Source organism: Lissotriton helveticus, chromosome 3_1 (genome assembly GCF_964261635.1).
Source record: "Lissotriton helveticus chromosome 3_1, aLisHel1.1, whole genome shotgun sequence".
Classification (NCBI taxonomy): Eukaryota; Metazoa; Chordata; class Amphibia; order Caudata; family Salamandridae; genus Lissotriton; species Lissotriton helveticus.
In genome coordinates, this window is record NC_136061.1 from 80,399,644 (window position 1) to 80,412,731 (window position 13,088).

The window sequence follows — 13,088 nt, forward strand, 5'->3', positions numbered from 1 at the left end:
CTCTGCTAAAGGAATCTAAAGTATTGTTGGAAAAAACTAAATGGGAAGCCAATAGATTTGTGGAGGATAACATGTGGGCTAAACTACATGCAGACTGTAAAGGAAGCGCCGCCGCAAGATTCTAGAAAACTATGAACCTTCTCTTAAAACCTACGCGTGATGGAATTTCTTCTAACATCACAGAAGAAATTTGGGCAACCTATCTTAGAAACCACTCTAACCAAGAAACATACTCAGTTAATGTGGAAAAAAATCCGGTTGGAAACCACCAACAGCTACAGCGAATGAGCTTAGGTAATGAGGAAAACCTTGTATTATCGACAAACAAAGGAGTGTCAATTCTACAAAAACAAATTAGCCGACAAATCAAAAAGGGAAGGAAAGATGGGGCACCAGGCCCGAACGGAATACCACCCATCGTTTACAAACAGGAGGAAAAAGAATGGGCTGCTGCGCTTGACCCCTTATTTCTGGACATAAGGCACTTCAATATATTACCTAGCTCTTGAAGGGCTCAATTATCTCACCCATATTTAAATCTGGGGACAAGTCTCTCCCCCAAAATTACCGATTAATTGCCCTTATGGACAATGAGGCCAAATTCTTCGCTGGAACTCTCTTGGAAGATCTGCAGAACTGGGCCACGGAGAGATCATTAATTCCGGTAAACCAGACCGTTTTTTCAAAATCGGTGGGAACAACTTCCAATATCCTAGCAATGGGTTTACTAATAAATAAGGCTAAAACAGCCAAAATGCCGATTCATTTTTGTTTTATTGATTACAAGGCCGCCTTCGACCATATTAACCGGAATATGTTATGGGCCAAACTAAAAAGATGGGGAATACCAGGACCACTGTTAGACCTGTTGATTAGCCTACATACGGAGACATGGGTTCAGATAAAGATGGGAGATGGCTCACTCCTATCAAGACGCATAGAAACTAACAAGGGCCTCAAACAGGGCTGTGTTTTGGCTCCCACTCTTTTTAACCTATTCTTAGGGGATTTAATCCCTATTTTAAATAGCTGCAATTCTCATCCACCCAAATTAGGAATGCTTCTGTTACCGTATCTCCTCTACGCGGACGATATTGTGTTAATTAGTCACTCAAAAGTTGGACTTCAACGACTTGTAGAGACAACACAGGGTTACTCGGACTAGAACGATTTGACAATTAATCTAGAGAAAACAAAGACAATGACAATTAGTAACAAACGTACCAAGTCACATAGTTGGTTCTGGAAAAAAACTCGCATTGAGAATACACCAGTATACAAGTATCTAGGTGTCAAAATTGACAACAATGGTCTGTTTACTGTACAGAAAACTAGCATCAGGGGCAAGGGTGTTGCTTCTGCAATTGCCCTGAAAGCATTAAACAGTAAGCTTATTGGTCCATCTCTTCTGCCTCTGACCCAAGTAATAAGAGCTAAACTCTTGCCGACATTAACCTACGGGAGTGAAGTACTGAGAGGCAGGGATGCTAAGATTCTGGACAAAACTGTAATAGCGACATATAGGATAATATTTGGTCTGCCCAAACACACTTCACCAGCCCAAATCAGGCTTGAATTCGGCATCCAGAAAAAGACCCTGGCAAGACAGGGCACGTATATAGTAGTGTGGGATAAAACGCGAAAAAGCAAACAAGGAACTTTGAATAACGGATATATGACGGTACAACGCGTACAGTCACAACGCATACCTTTACAACGCGGCCGTGACAACGCAAGTCGTTACCACGACTTGCGTTGGGGGGGCGCGGATTTCGAATAGTTTAATTTACTATTCTAACACCAGTCCCCGTGGACCCTAGGGAAGGTGTTAGGATAGTAAAATAACTATTTTTAGACCTTGAGCGCCCTCCAGCGCAAGTCGTGGTAACGACTTGCGTTGTCACAGCCGCGGTGTAAAGGTACCGCGTTGTGAAAACATCGTTGTAAACGATGTTTACCTTGAATAACCATCTTTGGGAAGAGCTTGAACTACATCCAGCTTCACCAGCCGCAAAGTACCTCAAAAGGAGCCTGTTGAATCTTGGCTTACAACAGCTCTCGGATTCTCCGACCAGTCATATAACATTGAAAAGTTTGGTCAAGAAATCAATAAAGTATCTTTCATGTATTGAAGATAAGGCAGCATTTACAAAGAGGTCTCACTGCTGGATGATCCAGAACTCATACACCACCCAGATATCGCAGAACTATCTTGGCCTAGGTTATTCAAAAACAATAAAAGTGAAGTTCTTAAAGTACAGGTTGGGTCTGTTACCTTGCATTCGCCATTTCCCACACTGGTTAAAAGAACAGGCGGGCATCCTCTGTCGCCTAAGTGGCTCGGCGCCTGAGGACATGCCGCACTTGCTGTGCTCTTGTGATAACCTGCTAGAAGAACGTAAGCGCCTGCTAAAATTCTAATTTTAACGCACGAGGAATCCGCTCACGGAGACAGGCAGTTCTTGCGTGCTTGTCACCCCATGATCCCCAGCTGAACTGCAGATTTGTGAGATATATGATGGCAGTGGAACTGAAACTGAAAAAAGTTGATTCTAAATTGCCTGAAGACTTTTTTGCACTTTTGAAGATCAGTAAGGCATTAGAAAAGAACTCACTATGACATGCTGCTATCTGTATTTCAAGTAATTTCGGTATTCCTAGACGTTCAGTGAACAGCATTCTTGTTAACCCCTTCCCTGCGGGGCTGTTTCCCCCCGCTGTGCTGGCGGGCGGGGGGGCGCGCACAGCTCCCCCATGCTCATGACGAGGTCAGCTCGTCATGAGCTACGGCGCTCCGGTGCTCATGACGAGCTGAGCTCGTCATGGCCACACCCGTTCCAATGGAACGCTCAGCACTGCAGGGGAATCAGCCCAGCATGCGAGCGTTCCAAGTAACGGGCGCGGTCGTGACGAGCTCAGCTCGTCATGAGCACCGGATCGCTGTAGCTCATGACGAGCTCAGCTCGTCATGAGCATAGAAGAGGTTAAACCTGAAGGTTGTTGGCAAGAATTTGGCTAAAACCTGTTTGTAACGTTTTTTTCTTATGGATCTATGTTATTTATTGCTAACTAAATCACGAGATCTCATGACTTTTTTAGGAAGGAAACTTGTGAGTTGACATACTGCTTCCTCCCTTCTATAGAGAGGCAATTTAAAGTTTTTCTATCTTTTTAGATTGTTTATTTTAAAAGCTTTGTATTGCAATGGTTTTAAGTACCTATGCAAACTAATAAAAAATTCAAAATTCAAAATTCCACAGCCCCTACCCTCCATATTCTGCTGTATTCACAGAAGTCACCACTACTCATTCAGGTAAATGCATTGCTTGCTCCTGGGAGTTATTTCACACCTTTTTCACATCAATTCAAGGCAAATAATTCGCTGGGAGAAGGTGGAGAACCAATGCCTTTTATCCCCTAGGAACTTTGTGCAGGGAAAAGGCAACTTTCTAAAAGTTACTTTTCCTTAATATTTAATATAAATCCAAGTTCACCATAGAATTAAATTGTCATTAACTATTAAAAATAGTCGTTTAATTATTTTTGTAGCTGGTCCCATTCAAAAGATACAGTATCACTGATTAAAGCTTCCAATGTTCCTCTATAGGCCAGGCAGCCTTCTTACGGTGAAAATAGCTTTTGGGTGCTGGTCACTGTAAGGACAAGTTAACATTACATTTTTACATGTCTCACATGTAAGTACCATGCACCCTGTTTGTGGGCTACCAAGCCTATATGGGGTGACTTAATATTAAAAAGGAGGTTATAACATGCCAAAAGGGTTTATTTTAACAGGTCAGCTTGATGTTTTACACTACTGCAGTGAGGCTCCAATTGTAGGCCTGGAGCTATGTTTGCACTGCCACTGTAGTAGATGGCACAGACGATGGGTGATGGAGTCTACTGGTGCCATTTACCTCCCATGCCCTGGGATCACTTTGTACCATATACTTTGGAAGTCTACGCAAGGTAACTGGGCCAATCAGGAGTATGCCAATTCAACCATGTTTGAAGGGGGAACACAGTCATTTTACTACTGTCTAGCCTGTGTAAAGTGGAGTTCTAATACCATCAACAAAAATAGGAACCAGCAAAGGCAAAAAATCCAGAGTGTCCCTTCAGAAAAGGCAGATTACCCAGGGACACTACCACACAGCTTGGGATTGGTCACTTTTGTTAGTGGGCACCGGTGGGCTCATACTAGGAAATGCAGCAGTTCTCAGGTGACCCAGGTTTTTCAGTTGTTTTGAGATCCAGGAGCCAGTCACTTTGCTTCTTTATTTTACCCACTCACTCTTTCTTCTCAGGATGCCTTGTTGCTGGTTGGAGGGATCTTTAGATAGTTTTGGACAAAGGTCCTAAGTAAATTCCAGAGGAAAACTAATTTTTTTGCTGACCAGATGGTTGATAGAGGATGTTTGGCTTCTTTTGCTTTCAAGTATTGCTGGTTGACCATTAGTGAGATCAGACTAAGTATATATAAGGCACAACATGTAGCTACATTCCTTAAACTATGCATGATGGTTGGCAGCTCTCTTCTCAACTCCCTGAGAAAGATCCCTCAGATACTTGGAAGGTCTCTTCTCCCAAGCTTGATGCAACTCATTCAGTTTCTCTTTCCAATGACCAGCAGCTGAGAGGGAGATTGTCCACATTGGGGGCAAATCTTGCTTCCAACCCCAGTCAAGGTACACCTTGGCTACCACCAAGATTTACACCTTATATTACTCAACTAGGCACACGGCAATAGTAAGGCACACATATGTATGTAAGAAACTAACGAGAAATGAATAAAAAAAGAGGAACAATTGCATTAAATATTAAATATTTACTAACATTACTGGCTGTTGTTCAGAACAGACCTGCTCAAAATTCAGCATGCAGTGTAGGGCTAAAAATCATGATGCCCTGAGCTGCCCACTCATCTGCACCAGAAACATCATGAGCTGCTAAGGTCTAGCATGTGCTGTGCCCCGGCTGTCAGAAGCCAGAGTGAAAGCAAGAGATCTGCAAAGAGGTGTGGAGCAGGAGCCTAAACTGGCAGTGCAGGGTCGCTCTCGTTTGTCTTGCAGATAAATGTAGGCATTGGATGACTCTATACCAACCACTTCCACCTCTGGTTTTCTCAATTAAATTGCATCATGATCAGGAGCTTGGCATTCATAGAAATGTAATTAAATGGGCTAGACTGAGAGAAACCTCTCAGCCCACCTACCCCCGCCTATAACCTCTTTACATCAAGCACTACATCCAATCATTTCATTCTATGTCCAGAGATACATTTCTTCCCCTCACTCCTCAAATTGCCTTAAAGACTTCTCTGTTATCTCCAAGGCACACCCATTGCTGAGATGGAAAGCACCCCTTGAAGAGTGTGCATTCCCCCCCTCCCTGCATTTTGTTGGTTTCTTCATGTTGACAGTCATGCATGTGGGCTGAGGACCCACTGTGATATGGACATGGAATGCCACAGTGTCCCACATAGAGGCCCCTTTCTTTACTGACTATCACTACCACCAGCATACCGGCCAGTGGAAGACCGACATTGATGGGAGCCCCAAACTAGGACAGGAGTTTTCATCTGCACCCTGCCAAGGAACATTGCCTACTGGTTTCAAATTGGTCTACTAGTCTCCTCTGAAAAGGGCTTCACCTCCATCCATGTGGGCCATGAATGATTCACATATGTTTACCCTCTGTATGTGCAGTGGGACGTGCAAGGAGTATATATGCCTTGTGTCAGTGGCGTAACATAAGCCCCCGCAGCCCGCGCGGTACAGGGGGATGGGCACCGAGCTCCAGGGGGCCCCTCAGCAACAGTGGTAAGCGGTGGGCCGGAAAGGGAAGGCCCCATCCGTGCCCTTTGCAGGGGGCACCCTCAAGTTTCATTACGCCATTGCCTTGTGTGTGGCAGTGTTTGCCCAGAAGTTCATTGTGATTTCATGATCTGGAGACAGCCTGTCAGACATGGATGTCAAATTGCATGTGTCCACCAAAGCATTCCCTAGGTCCTTTGTTGCGGTCCAAGCTCTAGCGTGCAATTTGGGAGCTGTACACGAAAGCTACAAACTGCCTGAAACCAGTCCCAGAGCTCGCCTTATGGAGTGCAAAGCTCCTTCTGCAAGATTGGCATAAGTACGGGACAGAAATCTCCAGCCAGTGTGCAAGGATTTCTCATAAAGTAGAATGTGGAGTCCCACAGCAGTGGGGACCAATACATTCTTCTGTTCTCCAATATTGGAGTCTCTGATCAGTAGCGACCCCCACCTACCCCCCACCCGTCCATCGCCTTGAGACCCTCGTGGGTATGTAGTGCGCCTAACAAATGACTGATTGATTGATTGACTTCCAGCTCCCTTTTGCCCGGTTTAGGAACAGGTACCGAGAGTCAAATTCCTGGTTGCCTTGGAAATCCTGCAAAGATTCCCATACGCATGCAGCTTTTTAACTCCTTAGAAAAAAAGGGATTCTTGATGTAACTTGTTATCATGACCTTGACTTCAGCAACTGAACCCAAGATGAGTTTGGTTGCATGGATAGTTCAGCAGTAAGATAATGTAGATATAAGGAGCCCCTGCTACTAATAATCGTTCCTAGGGAAGGTAAAATACAATCATTTATAAAAAGGAATCCATAGGCAACCAATTGGTCTTAACAAAATATCAGACGATAATAGACTCAATCTACCACTGTTGACTATAAACAAAATCATTTTATTAATACAAAGCTATTGTTAAAATGGCTGCAAAGCTCATAATTTCTAAAGTCCGATATAAATAAACATAGAGAATACAATAACAAAGAATGACAAAACAATACACATTAATTTCAGACGTGGGCTATAACGCTATCTAGGGCACTCTCCGATTAGTTTCTCTCAAGAGGCGTTTTAATTGGCTAGATAATATGTTGAACAAGGCAGTTGGCATGTGGGAAGAGGTGTGGTGCTGCGGCCAGGGCGACTGACACCAGACACTGGGGCTCACGGTTCGATCCCTGGCTCCGGCAGCAGGGGTCTGCCCAGCACCATGCGACTCTGGGCAATAGCTTGCTTAATCTTCCCAATGGCCCCCAGTGCCGAGGTACCCCTTTGGGGGTGATTTGTGCGCTCTACAAGTACTGGATTTAAATTTTTTACACACACTCTCCCTCAAAAGGAAAAATGAACTCAAAAGATAAGGGGCATATTTACTAGAAACTGACACATCTGTATAGATGCGTCAGTTTCCCTGCACCAGGTGCGAAACCCTTGCGCCACCATGGATGCACCGTATTTACAATACGGCACACCATGGCGCAAGGATTGACAGATGCGTCAGAAATATTGGTGCATCTGTCTGCGCAAAAGTCACGCATTGCTTGAGCCATGTCGTAAGCATGACACAACTCCAGCAATGCATGGGGCCGGCCCATTCCTAATACACTGCGTCACTCCTTATGCCTACTCCGGGCAGGCGTAGGGTTTTAACTCAGTGGCGTCCTAGAAGTGGCGCAGTGAAATGGTGTAGATTTCACTGCATCACTTCTACGAGGCTTTCCCGCGTGGGAACGCTCACCCTGCATACATTATACCTGATGCAGATATAATGTGGTTTAGGGCTTTAAAAAGTGACACATCTCCCTAGATGCAGCATGTTGTAAATGGGCCGCAACGTGGGGCATTGTTTACGCCGCTGCTCCATCTCAAAAAGTGATGCAAAAATGTTGCAAGCCCGTCATAAATAAGGCCCTAAAGTAGAAAGAAGAAGGGATCACACCCTTGTCTATCTGAATCTTTTTTTATTGCAATACCTTTGCTTATTCCAGGCTCTTTGATTTATTGTGCAGGTCTCTTTTCGGCCATTACTCCGTTCGTACACTTATTTAATCCACCCAAATACTTTTTTTTAGCTGCTTCTCCTGAATACTGAAAGGCACGGAGTTCCCCCTCATGCTTGTCGATGTTGAAACGCCTTAATTATGCTGTCTCTCACTTACACAACTCTGGCCTCTGGCTGCGCGCTCTGCCTCAATGTTCTGCAAAAGGAAACACCGCATCTTCATCTAGCAATTACTTGGGCAAGGCACGCAGCCTTCTGCCAGGCCTTCACAGCAGGGAATCTCTGCTGCTGGTCCCGGCAGCACATTGTTTTGTCTCGGGTCAAACCACAGAGCTGCTCGAGTGGTGCCCTCGCAGAGACGATCAACAGACGGCGCATCCTCACCCGGGCATGCCACTGGGTACCGAGGGCCCAGGGATGCTGGGATGAAATGATGACCCGTGCGCATCTCTAGTGCCGTCTTCTAACCACAGCACTCATTGTGGCTTTGTGGAGTGGAGGAGGGGGCCGGGTCTATAATTTTAGGTCCTGAACACTTTGTGGAGTGGGGGCCGAGTCTATAATTTTAGGTCCTGAACACAGAACAGTCTCCATATCAGCGCCCCCAAGGGAGGTGGTAAAGGGAGGGCCAGTCAAGGAAAACATTGAGGGGCAGATTTATGAGGCACTTGCGCCACGTTTACGCCGCTGTTGCGTCACGCAAGGCGGCGTAAACGTGGCGCATCCCTACGAACGATTTACAACGTGACGCATCTAGGCAGATGCGTCATGTTGTAAAGCCCTGCGCTGCTTGTGGGCGTTCCGGCGCAGGGTGGGCGTTCCGGGGCAGGTGCGCCTCGCAAAAGTGGCTGAGTGAAATCTATAAGATTTCACTCAGTCACTTTCAGGCCAATGCTGCGTCAAAAGCCTGCGCCTGCTTGAAGCAGGCGTAGGTCTTGACGCAGCATTGTTAAGATGGGGCACCCCTGAGCCTTGCTGGAGCTGCGTCGCGCTTGCGATGCAACTCCAGCAATGCGTCACCTTTACGGCACAGATGCGTCGCGCATCTGTGCCGTTTTTGCCCCATGGTGCGCCGCATTATAAATGCGGCGCACCATGGGTGGCGGAGCTGTGGCGCACTGTGGCGCACATTAACTGGCGCATCCCTGGGGATGCGCCAGTTAACATAAATCTGCCCCTGAGTGTGTCATTGAAAAGGCTGTGCTCGTCCCAGCTGGCACAGGCAGGCGGGATCAGCCGGTTACAGTCCCTGTTGACCATTCTGGATGGAGAGACATGAAAAGCTGAACTCGGAGGCGCGCTGGGTGCGTAAATCTCAGCGAGACAGAACGAATCCTTAACCAGGGCCGCCTCTTAGAACAGTGTGTTCCTGACGCGTGCCACGGAGCGCAGGCCTTGGCTGTCAGGGGACGCCGATGGAGAGGCTCACACAGGATCTGAGGGTCGCAGCAAGTGCCTTGGCAACTCCATGAACTACGGAAAGCCACAGAGGTCAACTCCGCCACTGGACTTTTGTGTCAGCTGTGGCTCATGGAATGCCTGCCGTACACATGGCTCACTCCCCACTATGTTTGTGGTCACCTCAGCTTTTGTTCACGTCAACAAAGTTGACATATCGCCAATAAATTGAAAGATCGGACACAGAGCTTTGGTTGCTCGACAGTTAGCTGCCAAAATTGAACAATGATTCTGTTGTAAAGTATTATGCACTAAATAACATGGTTAATCCAGTCTGAAAGCCATATTTGATGACACGTTGTTGAATCCTATGAAGGCGCTATGCCCTACTCTTCAGAATTACAAGCAGGGAGAACGTCTGTTTCTAGAGGAGCACCTCACGGCCATGCACTTCAACCAGCACTCACACTTTCTACACTTCCTATCAGCAAATCTCACCTACACATTGATAGCTGCACACAAATAATAATCCACTTTCAGAATGATTTTAGTAAACCTCGGGAGATCTTGGGTACTACAGCAAGTTGCATCTTCCTCCAACAACTGTTGGAAGCAGTATGATTCCTACAAGTAGGTTTGGAGTCATACAGGCAGGAACAGTAACTCTTCGCCAACACGGCCGCTTCCCATTCCCTTTGCAAATTTAGGGGCAGATTTACAGGCCACTTGCGCCACTTTTGCATCCCTTTTCCTATGTTAAAAGTGACGCAAAGTGGCGCAAGGGGCTTGTAAATCTGCCCCTTAACGTCTTCATCTACTTGCTGCCAATGCTCTGTCTTACAAAGCATTCAAAGTACACATATAGATAAAGCTATATTTCAAAAAGATAAAAGTTATAAAACTTCACTGGTTGATCACAAAATATCAATAGACTAAAACAAAACTCTTACATAGTGCAATAAGTAACCTGCATGAATTCATCTTAATAGTTTTCCAGGCATTCTCAAAAATATTGTAGTATTTAAGCATCCTGAAAAAATGTAGGGGCATATTATCAAGAACGGCGATAAAATTATTGCCGCTTTAGCGGCAGGAAACTGCTGCTAAAGTGGCGATAATGGGCTTGATAATATGCCCATAGAAGCAAATGTTCACACCAGACCCTGGGCTTCTAAGGGAATTCACAAGGGGATATTATCAAGCCCATTATCGCCGCTTTAGCGGCAGTTTCCTTCCGCTCACAAGGCAATAATTTTATCGCCGTTCTTGATAAAATGCCCCGTAATTAGCTTCTGAACAACGTAATGCCCGACACATGCGTGTTCATTTCTGCATAGCTGGATTCTTTTTCCACACATAGTGGTACAGTTTTCAAGATCTAGTGCATACCAGAGCTGTCCATCTTGAAGCAAGACAACATAATGTTGGAAACTGTTTCTGAAGCTTGACCATTTAGTTGACATACAGCTAGATTCATGAAGCCAAATTGCGATCGCAATAGCTGCGAATTCGCAATTGCGATCGCAATTTGACGGAAAGGAATTCATGATACAGAAAAGTCCAAAAATGCGAAATCGCAAAATAAAAATTGCGACTTCGCAAATAAATTCGCAGAATCCTGGAGGATGGGCATTAGCGAATCTGAAATTGCGAGAAACCATGGATTCTGCGAATTATTTTGCGAAGTCGCAAAACATTCGCAATCGTCATTCATGAAAAATCGCTAAATGCGAAATACCAGAAAATCTCAATTTGCGACGCGCAAATTAAGAAGAACACAAATCAGGTGGTAACCAGTAAGGAAAATTTTTTTTTTCAAAAAACGGTTAACAAACTACCAACAGGTGCAGGGCTGACCAAACACATTTAAGGACATGCAGCTGGAGCCTGAGGATTCTCACAATGCCTGGACTCTACATGGTGGTGAGGCGGCGAAGGCTACAGCGAGCAGCACAGAACAGACGGAGGATCCAGGAGCGGATATTCCGCCAGCGGGTCACACTTCTGGGCCAAACCAGGGAGCACATTTATGCAAAGTACCGCCTGAGTGGGGCTATGATCATCAAGCTTATCCGGGACCTAGACCCCCTGATGCAGCACCCAACAAGGAGGACCAATGCCGTGCCCACACATGTGCAGGTATTGTGCAGCCTGCACCTACTGGCCTCTGGAAGCTTCCAGGGGATAGTTGCTGTTGCAGGGGGGATATCCCAGCCCACCATGTCCCGCTGCCTAAGGAGTTTCCTGGATGCAATGCTGACCCGGCTACACCACTACATATCATTCCCCACCACCCAACAGGACTTGAATGACACCAAGCTGAAATTCTACAACATTGCACATTTCCCGCATGTAATTGGATGCATTGACTGTACCCACATCCACATCTGCCCACCAGCACAAACGGAATACATGTACCGCAACCGCAAGTCCTACCACTCCCTCAATATCCAGATGGTGTGCAACGACAAGAATTACATCACGGACAAAGTGGCACAATATCCGGGCAGCACACATGACTCCTTCATCTTCCGGCACAGCGGCATTCACACACGACTGGCCAGGGGAGACTTTGGCGAAGGACACCTACTGGGTAAGTACACATGCCCCCAAATAGTACACTATGATCATGTATCTGCGCAGAACAGGCACTCACCCTGTGCTTCCTACCCTCAGGTGACAGCGCCTACGGTCTACGTGAGTACCTCCTCACCCCATACCTCAACCCTGCCACACCACAGCAACGGCGTTACAATGCTGCACACATAGGAACAAGAAATTGCATTGAGAAGACATTTGGCCTATTGAAGAGCCGTTTCCGCATACTGCACAAGACTGGTGGGGCCATCAAATACACACCTGAGATCTGCTGCCGCATCGTGGCCGTGTGTGCAATACTCCACAACATTGCTACCAAGTGCAGGATACCAGTGGAGATATCTGGCAGTGAGTCGGAAGGGGACAACCGCCCGCCTCCACATGTGCATCATGCACGCGGAGAAACTCCTGCTGAAGGACACAGGCGCCGCAACCACATCACTATTAACTGTTTCTAGTGCACCCATTCCCCTCACAAAACACTGCACTCATGCATGACTAATGTAATAATGACATGAGGGTGAATCAAGTCAGACCATTAATCTTTATTGTTCATGCACAATAAATTGGCCTTTACTAATTCTGGTGTCTCATGAAGAGAGTATTACTCCATACCTCCCCATTGATGGGGTAGTGGGCTTGCTGGGGTGTACTGCATGGCCTCCCTGAGAGTGTCTGAGTTCTCACTGTCGGTTACGACGAGACGCCCCAAGTCGTCTATCTGTGTCCTGAGGGACGGTGTTGGCCCTAGTTGGTGCTGTTGGCCTGCTGCTGCGGCGACGTACAGGCATCGGTGGCAAGGATGCGCTGCTGTTAGTTGACGCTACCTCGCTCACGTCGTCAGGCCCCTCTGCTTCTCCATGGGCAGTGGACTGGCTGCCGAGCACTGCTGCTGTAAGCAGATCCAGTGACCTGGCCACATCCTGGCAACACTGCACCATCTGGCCCTGCATGGCAAATGACCTGCGTGCCAGCTGTGATGTTGCATTCCCAACTACATGGTTTGATCTGGTGTAGGCCGATAGGCGGGCCAGTAGTTGGCGGTGGCGGCGGCGGGTCATGTCCTGCTGGGCTACCAGCAGCTGGCTGTTCTCTCTGACAGCAGCGGTCATCTGGGCAATATTTTGGCTTGTCGCCTGCAGCTGGGTGTGAATTGCTGCCAGGTGACACGCCTGTGTACGGTGCACCGCCAGCATGCAGCGTTCAATGGGCAGCCCAGGATCAGGTAGTAGGAGTGCCCTGCCCGTGCCTGCTGAGCCCTGACGCTGCTGG